The 14,670-nt window shown below is 34.5% G+C and overlaps 1 pseudogene; it reads left to right on the top strand.

The window, feature by feature from the left end:
- LOC121043745 (vimentin-like) overlaps positions 1-14,086 on the top strand; it is a 137,934-nt pseudogene extending 123,848 nt beyond the window's left edge.
- Positions 14,087-14,670: the final 584 nt, after the last annotated feature.

The raw sequence follows: 14,670 nt of genomic DNA on the forward strand, positions 1-14,670 counted from the left end.
GGAATGGAAATAGCAATAAATCCACATTGTTATAGTGGTCTTAGACTTCATGCAAGCACCTAAAATAAATGTATCTTACGCTAACAGAGCATATTTCTCTTATTCTTGATATTTCACAATCATCTGTGACAGTTAAACTAGTTCAATTAGGTCAGGTCAGCCTGGTAAATAGAGAATATTTCTTTTCTGAGATATTGTTTTTCTATTAATTCCCAGTTGGATTATATTAATTTTGTTGGCAACTACATTACACTCATGGGTAACCACATCCTCAATTAACTAAGATGCCTAAGATGTTTTCAGTATATACTACATGTACATCTCTACTTTGGCTATTATTGCTGATTCTGATAAGATGCAAGGTAAGGTAACTCGAGTCTATTGTCATCCTTTTAGACTCTGAAGCTAACAATCTTTGATGGCAGTGAACAGTCCACACTGCAATTTAAGAGCATTTTGGTACACAAACTCAGATATCCCAACAGGCATTCATAAAATCAATAACAAGTCATATGTCAATGAATAAAATATTTTAAAGAAACAAAGTCAATACTTTTTTGATAGTTTAGTGAAAATGGTGGGGATCAAATTGTATTTTCAAAGGACTTAAAAAGGGCTAAATTAAGGCTAAGGAAAAACACTTAAAAAGGAAAACATTTTCCTAACAAATACTATTAATAAAAGTAAATTGGTAGTTTAAAGTTTTATACACAGTATAAAACATATTCCTTCACAAACAATTTCACATTTTACCATTTAACCTTACATGCACACTTTCTAAAATAAGTTTTATTTTATTATGAAACATAGTAAGACATTTCAAAACAAGAAATTTATTTAATGTGTTACAAGCCCAGGACCAAACAAACAGACTTTTCATTTTCTTGTTTTCTTTTAGCCTTGATCCAAATACACGAATAATATACATACATATTTTAAAATACTGTCTTTATTTCCATTACTATATTTCACAGGATATGTCTGACATTTCATACATTTATTTTTAGAACATTCAGGAAGTAAAGCAGCCTCGTAGAAAATCAAGCTTTGCCTACCCAAATGATTTCAGTTTTCTGAAGCTGCAGTTCTCAATATAGCCTTTCATGTTCTTCCTGTTGGCACTTTGGACTGGACACAGAAGCTAAAACCCAGCCATCCGCACGTTAGTGTCACATTTACAAAGAAAAGAAAACATCAGCCTTCCAGTCTCTGGATGCCACAGAGAGAGATTGCACCAGGAGGAAAAACAGTTTCCTGTGTGGTCTGCCCAAAATCTTTCTTCTTCAGAACTGTAGACAAAAACACTTTCAAGGTCTTTTCAGTCCCAGGAGAGGTAGAGGACACTCATGACTATGGCAGTTTTACTCATCTTTTCTCAGACAGAGAGTTACCACTTAGGGAAATGGCCTGTTAAATGTGAAAATGGATTTTTCGCACTTAAAATGTAAAAGTGGGGGAGTCTACAGAAATGGTGTGGGCATGAATGTACTGCAGCCCAGCTCACAACTGACATTCTCACTTATGCCTCTGGGTATCTGACACAATACGTACGGAATGGTAAATAAACCTCTGGAAGAAAAAAGGAAAGAGAAAACTACCTTGAAACAAATGGATTTTTTGGGGAAAAAAAGTGATTCTTGCTATAAAACATGTCTGGACTTATAAAAAGAGTCTTTATAATATCCCATAGCTATAAAGGTTATCTAATTTACCTACAAGCTTCAGTCTAAAAATTGGATCCTTGTTAAAGATTTTGTATGAGTACTTGCTTCTTAGAAGAACTTAAGTATTTCCAGGTTAACATTGACACGTAGACAAAAATGAAAGAGAACAGACTTCCAATCTAATGATGGTTCAGATGTATATATGTTTTTATTTTGTATATAAAATGTATATATTTTGTATTTTGTTCTTGATGAGGTTCATTCTAGGAAAAGGAGAAATAAATGTCTTTAGTAAATGTGTACTAGAATGAAGTACTTTCTATGCATTTTATTATTTACTCCTAATTATAAGTACTAAATGTATAAATATTCCCATTTGGATTTTGGCTGTTTTAAATAGGTCAAAGTAACTTGGATAAAATTAAATAGTTTATAAGCTATATAGCTGAATTTTAATACAGATGCAATTTTGGCTTTGATACATGAAAACTAACTATATATAAGTGCACCCCTAACACACAGGTACTAAAAAAGCATAAAACCGGGTTGGCAAACATTTTCTGTAAGGGACTAGAAGTAAATATTTTAGGTTTTGCTAGATATATGAGCCCTGTCACAGCTATTCAGTGTTGCCATTATAATGTGAAAGCAGTCATGAATAATATATAATCAAAGAGTATGGGTGTGTTCCAATAAAACTTTATTTACAAAAAATGATTGAAGACCAGATTTGGCCTGTGGGTGGTATTTTGCCTACCCCTGGCTTAAAATAATGCAAAACTTGGAATAAGTTTTTACCTTTTGCCACAATAACATGAAAAATAATTTAAATGTTAACATAAAGAGGAATAATTGTTTAATACAATTCAGAGTTAAAACACTGGAGCACCTGGGTGACTCAGTTTGGTAAGCATCTGACTCTTGATTTCAGCTCAGGTCATGATCTCATGATTAGTGAGATCGAGCCCCACATTGGGCTCCAAACTGACAGCACAGAGCCTGCTTGGGATTCTCTCTCTCCCTCTCCCTTTGCCCCTCCCCCACTCATGCTCACTCCCGCTCTCTCTCTTTCTCTCTCTCTCTCTCTCAAAATGAATAAACATTTTGTAAAAAAGCAAGAGAAAACAACATCAGTTTAGAGGGAGTTTAGAGGGAGTAGATAACCAACTATCTAAACTCTTCCTAACTTTTTACCTATGGATTATGCAGGTTTCAAAAGAGAAGCTGAGTTGAAAAAACTTAACAGACACAACCTACATAGTGAATTCAAACCAAAAGGGGTCAGGGACATGTGACCAAAATACAGAAAGGAAATCTCAAAAGTCTCTATGGTAAAAATGCAATTACCTAGAAGGAGAACTGGTATCTGTGTAAGTCATGGTGGCTACAGTCTTGTGTGCAGAATACCATAGAAAAGAGATCTATGTAAGAGAGGGATCCAGAAACCTGCAAAAACAATTCCTAGAGCTCTTAGCTGAGAAATGATTCACATATAATAGTGAGGACTATTACTAACCCAAACTAATGAAAAAACAATCTATAAGGATTATATTACCACTTAATCTGAAACAAAACCATAGTCAGGAATAATTCTTATTGCCACAAGCCAAAATGGAAAATAACTCATGATTCACAGAACATCAGGTAGAGTTCTCAGAAGGATTTTAGCTAGGTTGTGGGGTAAAATGAGTCCTAACTATAGCTTCCCTGGTTTCATCAACAGATTTTAAAAACAAGCCTATAGGGGACAAAATGTTTTCAAAATAACTATGCCTCAGAACAAGATCAAGAATGTTTATAGGGATATGAAACATCCAATACCCAAAAAAGCAAAATTCACAGCATTTGGTATTCAAATCAAAATATTATCTGTATGCAAAAAAGCATAAAATCCATAAAGAGGTGAACACTGAATTAATAGTTAGAGTCCCTGATGGAGCACATGGGTGGCTCAGTTGGTTAAGCATCTGACTTCAGCTTGGGTCATGATCTCTCAGTTCAAGAGTTCAAGGGTTTGAACCCCACTGTGGGCTCTGTGCTGACAGCTCAGAACCTGGAGCCTGTTTCAGATCTGTGTCTCCCTCTCTCTCTGTCTGTCCCCTGCTTGTGCTCTGTCTCTCTCTCAAAAAGAAATAAATATTAAAAAAAATTTTAAAAAGTAGAGAGAGTCCCTAAAATGACACAGATGATAGAATTAATAAACAAAAACAGGAAAGCAGTTATTATAACTATACATAGTACAAGAAAGTAGAGGAATACTGAGATTTTGAATGGAGGAAATAGAAAATCCCAAACATGACCTAAGTCAAACTTTGGGAGCTAGAAAAATAAACATTGTCTGAAATAAAACATGCAATAGCTGAGGATAAGAGCAGATCATTTACTGCAGAAGAAAATATTAGTGAGCTTGAAGACATAACAATATAAGCTATCTAAAATGAAACATAGACAAAAAATAAACAAAAGAAAGATTAGAAAATAAAACATAAACAGAGCATCAGTGAGCCATGGGATAATCATACACATACATATATCCTTTTCAGTGAAAAAATCTGGAAAAATACTTGTATAAGTAATAAAAAAATATGTCTCCAATGTAATGAAAACTACAAACCCACAGATATAAGAAGATCAATTAATCCTAAGCACAAAATATATTTTGAAATTTTTCCTTTGGATAGTTTCTTTAAAACATGGAATAAACAATTTAAAAATATTATTTAACCCTTTTCACACATTATAAAAACTTTTATTCATTTTTGAGTTTATTGCACATCCAAATTATTTCTTCCCAAGGGAATCCACATAAGTATACACTTTCAAGATATTACATAAAAAAATATATTTTGTCAATCACACATAAAAGAGAATCTGGCTGGATATAAAGAGGTTTGGGTAACTAATTTTTACCCACTTATGTCAACCTTTGCTCACATTTTTGTAATTTAGTGTTTCCATAAATTAAAATGTTAGTAAAATTAAGGATCTTATATATTGAGATAATATCCATCCCCTAAATAATAGACCACATTTCCTTTTATGAGGTCCCGCCTAATAAAACAAAATTTTCTCATCCCTGACAATGTAATAATTACTTTTTGTGAAAAATTAAAACTTTTGCAACCTTAACCTTTCCTCCTCAAACCGACAGATTTAAAAATGCACACAATTGCATATTTGAATCAAAAAAGAAATATTATTTTTTAAGGATTCATCTTATAGGAAAGCAACATAACATGTCATTCAAATTGAAATGAGATGCCAAAATTTTTGCTTTATCATTATCATCAGTTCTATTTTTTTCCCTTTCTAAGGCTGTAAAAATATAAAAACAAGATTTAGCATGAACTTCACTATTCTTTAAAACAATGATTTTTATTTATAAGACTATAACTATAGATGTGATTTATAATTTCAAAAGTTTTATGTTACTTTGGGTCTAAAAATCTCAATTCACTTTCTGGTACTGTGACAATTGCCCTAGTGACTCATGTTCATATCATCTTTTTTTCCACTTAAAAGTGGGGACAGAGTTAAACTCAGTTAATGTCAGTAGTGGTGTGACATCAGTTATCAAATAAATCACTCATAGAATACAACTGCTGAAAAACTTTGAGTTGTCCTAGTTTTTATATTGTAGAAACAATAGAGGCATAGCCACATATTGATAATCTAACTTACAAGTTAGTCTTAAAATTCTACGTGAAAGGAGCAACTGAGCACAGATGTCACCATATCTTTATTTTAAATTTTTTAATGTTTATTTATTTTTGAGAGAGACAGAGACAGAGCACAAGTGGGGGAGGAGCAGAGAGAGAGGGAGACACAGAATCTGAAGCAGGCTCCAGGCTCCGAGCTGTCAGCACAGAACCCCACGTGGGGTTCGGACTCACAGATCGTGAGATCACTACCTGAGCCAAAGTTGGACACTTAACCAACTGAGCCACCCAGGCACTCACCATTTTTTTTTTCAAATCTTTAAAAATTGTTCCAAATACAACTATGGAGTCAATTCAAGTATCCAGTCATAATAAAAGTAATCATGCAATTTTAGAAATAGACTTTCCATGTACAATTGTATTCAAAAGCTCAAGGGGACATGAGGTGATAAGAAACTCATTTATTGCTCACTTTTCTCTTTGAATGAGAAAAAAAAATCTCTGTTTTAAGTATTAATGGATCCTGAGATTCATTTGGGGCTATCTCTAAAGAAAAATGTATCAGCTAAGAATGTATACTGGAGAAACTTCACACAGGGAGTAAAGAAGTACTGGTCTGGCTCCAGATAATAAAATAAGAACAAGTTAGTGGCAATTATAAAGGGACTTGTAGCAGATTAAAAACAACTTATTTGTTTTTAATTTGTTTATTTCCATACAGGGAACTCAGTAATGGGTAGGAATTGGGGGAACAATGAATTAAAATTCTGTTTTGAGTCTAGATGCATTGCTCTAATGAAGTTGTTTCTACTACTTAATTTTGTCTATTTAGTAAAATGAAATTCTCTGATAGTTTTCCTCATCTAATTCTAAAATAATATGAATAATGGATTAAACTAGTAAAATGTTTTGAAATAACATAAAATAGAACTCCAAAAGTATTCCTCAACGGAACATCCATAACATGATTTGGGCTCATATTTTTAACACAGAATGTATGCGGCAGCTTCTGTTTTTATTTACTCCAGAGTGACTTTTTTAGGAATTATTAATAGAAAATATCTGTGAGTCAGTGTAATGAGAGTGATGTGTTGTACATCAAAGCAATAAAATTGATTCATAGGTATTCATAAACCTTCAATCAAGAAGTTCCATAAAGTAATTTGAATATTAAAAAGATACCACAGTTTTAGAAATTCAATCATTCAGAATAATATTCATAAGATTTTCTAAACCAGTGCTTCAATTTCTTCTCCTGATCTCTCTTTTCTGAGCAACTGCAATTTTGTTTCTTTTTTATTATTGTGACTTTCCCAACTGATACCTATAAAATTGCCATTAACAGTAATGCGAATAGTTACTTTAGTAAAAAATTTTAGATAAAGTCCTATAATTGGTCTCACTCAAAAGTATAGTATATAGCTTTCGTATAAGAAGGAAAAGTTTCACAGAAATAATTGCTATTTCTGCTGTGGCTATATGCCCATGTCTGCTTCCCAAATGAAGTGGTGAACCAACTATGCATGCTTCCCGTTGGATTTAGAGTAACCCTCAAGGTCTGGTGTATCTGCTACCTGAGGGCATGGTCAGTTAGACAGTTACTCCAATCTGAAAATAGAGCAAAAGTATATTTCATCTTTATCAGATATGTTCATAGTCTGGAGTGGTTTCTAGCAGGTTTTTTTAAAGCAGAGTAATCCAAGACCTCCCCCTTCACAACAATGTTACTTAAATAAAATGAGCCACATGAAACTTTTTGTCCTTCTGAAATGAATCAGTTTTCCTGGACAACTATTTTACATCCATCTAATATGTCATTAATATGTCATCTCTCTTAGAAGATGGGGTGGGGGACATAAATAAATAAATTCACCATAGCATGAAACAATGTAAGCAAATGTAGGGTGTTTTTTTTAATGTTTATTCATTTTTGAGGGAAAGAGACAGATAGACAGAGTGTGAGCATGGGAGGGGCAGAAAGAGAGGGAGACACAGAATCCGAAGCAGGTTTCAGGCTCCGAGCTGTCAGCACAGAGCCCGACGCGGGGCTTGAACTCACGAACCAGGAGATCATGTCCTGAGCCAAAGTTGAATGCTCAACCAGCTAAGCCACCCAGGTGCCCCAACAAATGTAGTTTTTTTGACAAAGTATCAAACTGTTAACAATGCCACTATTTGGATTTTTGATTACTATTTACTCTTTCTGGCATGGTGGGTACACAAAGGATTTACATTTATTTTTATTTTAATTTTCTTGGAGCAGAGATTTGACAGTATTACCCTTTATACATTTTCCTTGAGTCCAATTCCAGATCTTTCTTCCCACAGTACTTGAGAAAATCTAGCTGATTAACCCCCTAAATCGTCAGGACAAATAAATGTAATGTGCATTAATCTTCAGCACAGATCTATAAATAACTACTGAACTGCTAAAAGTGACCCAGCCATTCATCAGAACTGTGGACCAAATCTTTTTATGACTGGAAGTGACTATTACCTAATCATTTTTAAGCCAATTAACTAGAATATTGTATGGAAACTGTTTTATGTAATCATCTATCACACTCTATAAAGAGTACTCTTCAGAGTGTCCTTAGGTAAATATTTTCATTAATTTTGGAAATTTATTATCTGGTCTCACTTCCTCTGCTCAACTGCCCTGTAATATCTGTATGGGTTTAGTGTTTTACAAGAAAAAATGTTATCTCATGCCTTCCTTTACAGTTAGTCCTTTAACTTCTACCTCTATGTCCCAGGAAGGTAGCTATACTCATGAATTGCAGCATTAGACACACACACACACACACACACACACACACACACACACACTTGTTTTGTTCACAACATCACAAATGCATATCAAACAGAATATATTTAAAATTTTTTTAATGTTTATTCATTTTGGGGAGAGAGAGACAGAGTGTGAGTGAGGGAGGAGCAGAGACAGAGGGAGACTCAGAATTCAAAGCAGGGTCCAGGCTCTGAGCTGTCAGCACAGAGCCCGACACGGGGCTCAAACCCACAAAGCGTGAGATCATGACCTGAGCCGAAGTTGGACCCTTAACAGACTGAGCCACCCTGGCGCCCCCAGAATATATTTTATATGATACTCAGGCAGCTAAAGAAACACACATGGCAAACTAACATCACTGATGGGTCAAAATAAACCTATTATAATTCTAAGGGATGCATCAGTCTAAAGCTAAACAAATACAGTACTGTTTTTCTCATGTATCAAAAATGCAAAGGTAGGAGATCCATGGAGTGTGAAGCTACTCAATATTTTGTGCTCTACTATTATTTCTGCTCTGCCATCCTTAATAGATTGGTCTTTGTCCTTACGTTTGTCAGTTGACACGAAGGAATTAGGTAGCATATGAAAAAATAACAGTTGCACACAGATCTGTTTGGTGCCAAATTATATAACCTCAACTCCACCTCCACCCCACCCACAAACACACACACCCACTACACGAAAGTATAGCATCACTGTCTTATATAGAAGACTAGATAGAGGTACAAATATATTGACCTTTGAATTGCTCGAGCTGAAAGGTCAAAGTGGACATAGGCCCACACTCCTTAGTGGATAAATGATGGAGCAAAAGTAAAGAAAGATGATAACAATACAAAAAGTTGAAGAACTTTTGAATCTCCCTCAGTGAAACTTCTGTCTAGAGGCAAGCTTTTCCTTAACCTCGATCTTCTTTCAGGAAGTCTCCATACTGTATTATTAGAAGCGTGGAACACCAGGAGGTAGTAGGTTAACTAAGATACACTGCAAACTTCAAACTAAGATATTCCTTATTTAATATTCCTTTCTGCAGGAAGTCATCATATGGACTGAAATCTGTGAGAGGATGCCCTCAACTCACGGCTGATTGTTTTACTTTGTGCTTTGTGATAGCTACACAAGTTTCATTTTTTAGTCAGACTTTTTCTGTATTGTTTGTTTTGTCTTCATGATAATCTATTTAACATTTTAGAATGGGACAACAACCATGCTACAAAGATCATGAAAAAAATCAGTCTTCAAATTCATCTTTTCCCAGCCTCCATCCCCGTGCTCTTCACTGAATGAGATGCCATACTCAATAAAGTCTTACAGAAGACACCCTGAGTTCTTAGCCTGAGGTTTATGTATAAGTGAAGCATGAAAATAGAGATGATTTATACATTTCAGTGCTTATGACATTATCTTGCTATACTCTTAAAAATACAAAATGTAAATACTATATATATTTCAAAGATAAAAGTTTCTTACGGTAAGAATATTTACATGCTTATCTTGCATATCTATCAAAGTATTCTAAGTGTCCCTTGCAAGCATAATACTCCATTCTATTTTGGAAAATATTAAAAGATCCATTTAGCTTTAAATGTCTTGTGTGTGTGTGTGTGTGTGTGTGTTGTGTGTGTGTGTCTGAGTGTGTGTGCATGAAAAGTGATGATGAAGGAAAGTCATATAGATGATGGAGATGATGGTGACAATAAAGCTAAGTTTATTTGAGTTATTTCCTATGTAATACAGATAGCATAAGCAAGTGCTACAGATTAACTTCATGTGAGAATGGCATGCACTTGGCAGAAGCCAGTTAGAATCTTGGGTAAAGTGACTGGTGTAATGGTAATATAAATAAGAGGACAATTGAAGTTACAGTTACAAATTCATCTCATGCAGATCAATAGATAGATAACTTTCTATATATTTATAATCTTGGCACAATTTGATTGATTGGCTCTTTTGAGTGAGGTCTATATACCTGTTAGCATGAAAAAAAAAATAAAATAAATTTTCTGAAAAGTAAAGCACTGTTAACTTATTATTATTCTAGGTGTTACAGATATTAGCATATTTATATAATTTCTCTTTTGTGAAAATACTTACATAAAATAAACTGCAAAAAGCATAATTAGTACAGTATATGCATTAACATTTAATAATACATTACAACTTGTCCTCTCAAAAGTTATATCATTTGGTACTCTGCCTTGACTATACAGAAGAATTTGCTTGTGACTACTTATTGGTCAGCACTGATTTTTTTTTAATTTGTAAGTTTGTTGTATAAGAAACATTATACTTTGTTTTTACTTGTACTTCATGCATTACTAGGAAGAATAAGAATATATTCATATATCTAATATATTTTTATTATTTTCTTTATTATTTTTCTTTCCTTTTTTAAATGTTTATTTATTTTGAGAGAGAGAAGAAGATAGAGAAGGAAGAGAGAATCCCATGCCGGCTTCACACTATCAGCCCAAAGCCCGATGTGGGGCTCGATCTGAGATCATGATCTGAGTCAAATTTAAGAGTCTGACACCCAACCAGCTGAGCCTCCCAGGCACCCTTTATGATTTCACTATTCATATTTTTGATCAATTCTTCTGTAATGACATATAAATAATTTTAATCATTTTAGAGCAGGATGAATATGTGTAAGACCTTTCGCTGTATTTTATAGAAGTATAAGTGATGAACAACAAAAATGCTATACCAGCATATTTGTGATAAATAAAATTATTATTCTTGAAGAAAACAAACACACGGGTAGCTCAACATTGTATTTCTTTTATCTAACACAGCTTGCCTTATTTAAAAATAAAGCTAGGCAGCAAAATAAAAGTTTCAAATTGTAAGCTAAAAACTAAGGTAGACCCTACCTATACAAAGAAGAAAGCTTATTTTATGATTCTTATGTTAGAAAATATGCTAACACAATAAAGAATGAAGCTGTCCTTAAGGGAAAAAATGGTCTCTTTATTTTTACTACTTACTCTCTCTTTATCAATATAAATATGTCTCTAATTTCAATACACATAGCCTCAGTTTAAGAAAGCATATCTCTAATAAAAAAGCCATCTTGGGCCATTATTAGAATTTGGAGGTGCGCCTAGGTGGCTCATTCGGTTAAGTGTCCGACTTCGGCTCAGGTCATGATCTCATTGTTTGTGGGTTCAAGCTCCACATTGGGCTCTGTGCTGAATGCTTGTTCAGACCCCGGAGTCTGCTTCAGATTCTGTGTCTCCTCTCTCTGCCCCTCCTCTGCTCACCCTCTGTCTCACTCTGTCTCTCAAAAATAAATAAATGTAAAAACAAATTTTAAAACAAAAAAGAATTTGGAAGTGTTTTCAAAAAGCATTCCGGGGCGCCTGGGTGGCGCAGTCGGTTAAGCGTCCGACTTCAGCCAGGTCACGATCTCGCGGTCCGTGAGTTCGAGCCCGCGTCGGGCTCTGGGCTGATGGCTCAGAGCCTGGAGCCTGTTTCTGATTCTGTGTCTCCCTCTCTCTCTGCCCCTCCCCCGTTCATGCTCTGTCTCTCTCTGTCCCAAAAAAATAAATAAACGTTAAAAAAAAATTTTTTTTAAAAAGCATTCCAAGAAAATAAGTAAAACATTAAATTACAAAAATATGATAAAGAGATTTTTACATACATATGCAGAGAACTTTTTCAGAAATATTATAAGAAACATCATTATAAGGCCAACAGTTTTATTGTATCCACAATGGTAGCACTGAAAACAGCAACACATTGACTTGTTTCAACAGAGGTTATTACAAACAAATCAGAGCTAGAGTCAATCTTTATATAATTTGTGATGGGAAATATCTTAAAGAGAAGTTTAGAAATTCAGTTGACCGACTTCCAATGGTCTGCATTACCAAAGGTCATGCAGAGAAATAGTCACTTCCGTATTTTAACTCTTTCCTGATGACATTACCCTGCATGTTGCTCAACACTGACTAAAGATTAAGTCTACAAAATAATTGTTTGACAACTTGTTGTCATGAAAATATCTTTTCTTATTATTCTGATGATTATATCAAATGATTAATATTAACTTATTGAATATTCCTGTCTATAAAAATATTCAGAAATGAATTTAATATTCAATTACTTTGCCCTTCTGGGATGTTTCTCTCTCCTCCTTTTTATGATCCTTATTTTCTGCTAATTTTTCAAATCCATAAATATACATATACGTATATACATATGTGTGCATCTATTTAATTTGTACTTTACTTCAAATCCTTTCTACAAAAAGGTGTCATATACAATAAAATGTATGTATGTATATTTTTAATATGCATATTTATCATAAAAATCAACAAGGTAAATTCACCTATTAAATCTTCAACTCTAGCCTGATATTAAGAAAATATAAAGATATGACTTTTGCAGTAAAAAAAGGCAAAAAATCTAACAAATACATATTCATTCAAAAATGTCCCTGTGTAATTCAAAAAATATAACAAATACATATTAGTTCAAAAATGTCCCTCCTTGTGTATCATGTACTGGAGAAATAAAGAAGCTTAGGAATAATGTTACAAAAGAGAATAGGAAAAATGTATGGTACCGTAAAGGTTGAGGTGAGTAGAGAAGAATAGGGAAAGAGGGCACAAATAAATTATATAAATGTGTTCAGGGAACTATATAGATTCAGTGCCATACACATTCTCATAATAATCCTAATTCCTACAATGTGGCTTTTATTAAATAAGGTTTTACATATACACAAACCAAGAGTGAGGCAATACACTTGAAAAAATAACCATAGACAGCTGGCAACATCAGTAATGAAACTGTAACAAAAAGTTATTGTTTAAACAAATATTAAAAGAAGCCCTCATGAAATGCCCTGGCAACACAAAGGTATGATGGTTAGGTGACTGAAATACATGATAATGTTCAGCTAGAACTTGTTGAGACAACGAATATTTATGTAAAATTCCAGGTATGTCCTTCTAAAAGAATATCAACAGGGGCGCCTGGGTGGCGCAGTCGGTTAAGCGTCCGACTTCAGCCAGGTCACGATCTCGCGGTCCGTGAGTTCGAGCCCCGCATCGGGCTCTGGGCTGATGGCTCAGAGCCTGGAGCCTGTTTCTGATTCTGTGTCTCCCTCTCTCTCTGCCCCTCCCCCGTTCATGCTCTGTCTCTCTCTGTCCCAAAAATAAATAAAAAACGTTGAAAAAAAATTAAAAAAAAAAAAAAAGAATATCAACAAAAGAGAGAAAAGTGTTTGGAAAGAAAATAAATTGAGATCTCAGAATTTTCATTATAAGTGAAACTAATTTTAAAATACGTAGGCAAGCCCTACATGATGTACACCTGCTGTATGTATGAAATATATGTACGCATGAAAGCATGGCTGCCAAGAACTTTCAGGCGACTGCAGAATAGTACAAGTCCAAGTTTGCTAACCTCTGGGACCGCTAACCTAAGTAATGATGCCCTGAGCCAGGTGAAGCAGGAGTCAAATCAGTACCAGAGACAGGTGCAGTCCCTCACCTGTGAAGTAGTTGTACTCAAAGGAACTAGTAAGTCTTGAATGCCAGATACATGAAACAGAAGAGAACTTTGCTGTTGAAGTTGCTAACTACCAAGACACTATTGGCCACCTGCAGGGCGAGATTCAGAACAAGAAGGAAGAAATGGCTCATCACCTTCAGGAATACCAGGACCTACTGAATGTTAAGATGGCTCTTGACATTGAAACTGCCAACTATAAGAAACTGCTGGAAAGTGAGGAGAGCAGGATTGCTCTGCCTCTTCCAAACTTTTCTTCCTTGAACCTGAGGGAAACTGATCTGGATTCACTCTTTGTGGTTGACACTCTCTCAAAAAGGACCCTTCTGATTATGATGGTTGAAACTAGAGATGTACAGGTTATCAGTGAAATTTCCCAGAATCATGATGACCTTGAGTGAAAATTGCACACACCTGGTGCAGCAATATATAACCAGCAAGAATAAAAAGGAAATCCCTATCTTAAAGAAACAGCTTTCAGGAGCATTTCTGCAATTTTTCAGGAGTGCAAGATAGATTTGGAATAGAAATAGCCTCTAGTTATCAACACTCCTAAAAGATTGAGAAAAAAGTTTACAACATAATCTACTTTATGAAGAAAACTTGTGCTGGAATGCTTTTTGAAAAGTATTTTTGAATACCATTAAAACTACTTTTTTCCAACAAGTATCTGACCAACTCATTTCTGCTTCAATAAATCTTTGGAAAGCTAAACTAAACTAAAATAAGGAGGCAAGCAATAATCTCTCTCTCTCTCTCTTTCTTACACACACATACACACACACACACACACACACATGCATGCACACCCAACAAAGAGAATTTAACTGAAAAGAAACAGCTGTTTAACATAGACGAAGAACAAAAATCACTTTTGGAATTTGTGACTAATTTCCCAGGATGTAATGAAAAATATATGGAAATTTCCACATCCAAAACCAGATGAAAAATCTGCAAGATAATCCAAAATGGGAAAATCCTACGCAAGAAACAAACTAATCAATTAAGTAATTGTGGGCCAACAGGAAGAACA

The sequence above is a fragment of the Herpailurus yagouaroundi genome, unplaced genomic scaffold (assembly GCF_014898765.1).
Source record: "Herpailurus yagouaroundi ecotype Mexico unplaced genomic scaffold, PumYag 187, whole genome shotgun sequence".
NCBI lineage: Eukaryota > Metazoa > Chordata > Mammalia > Carnivora > Felidae > Herpailurus > Herpailurus yagouaroundi.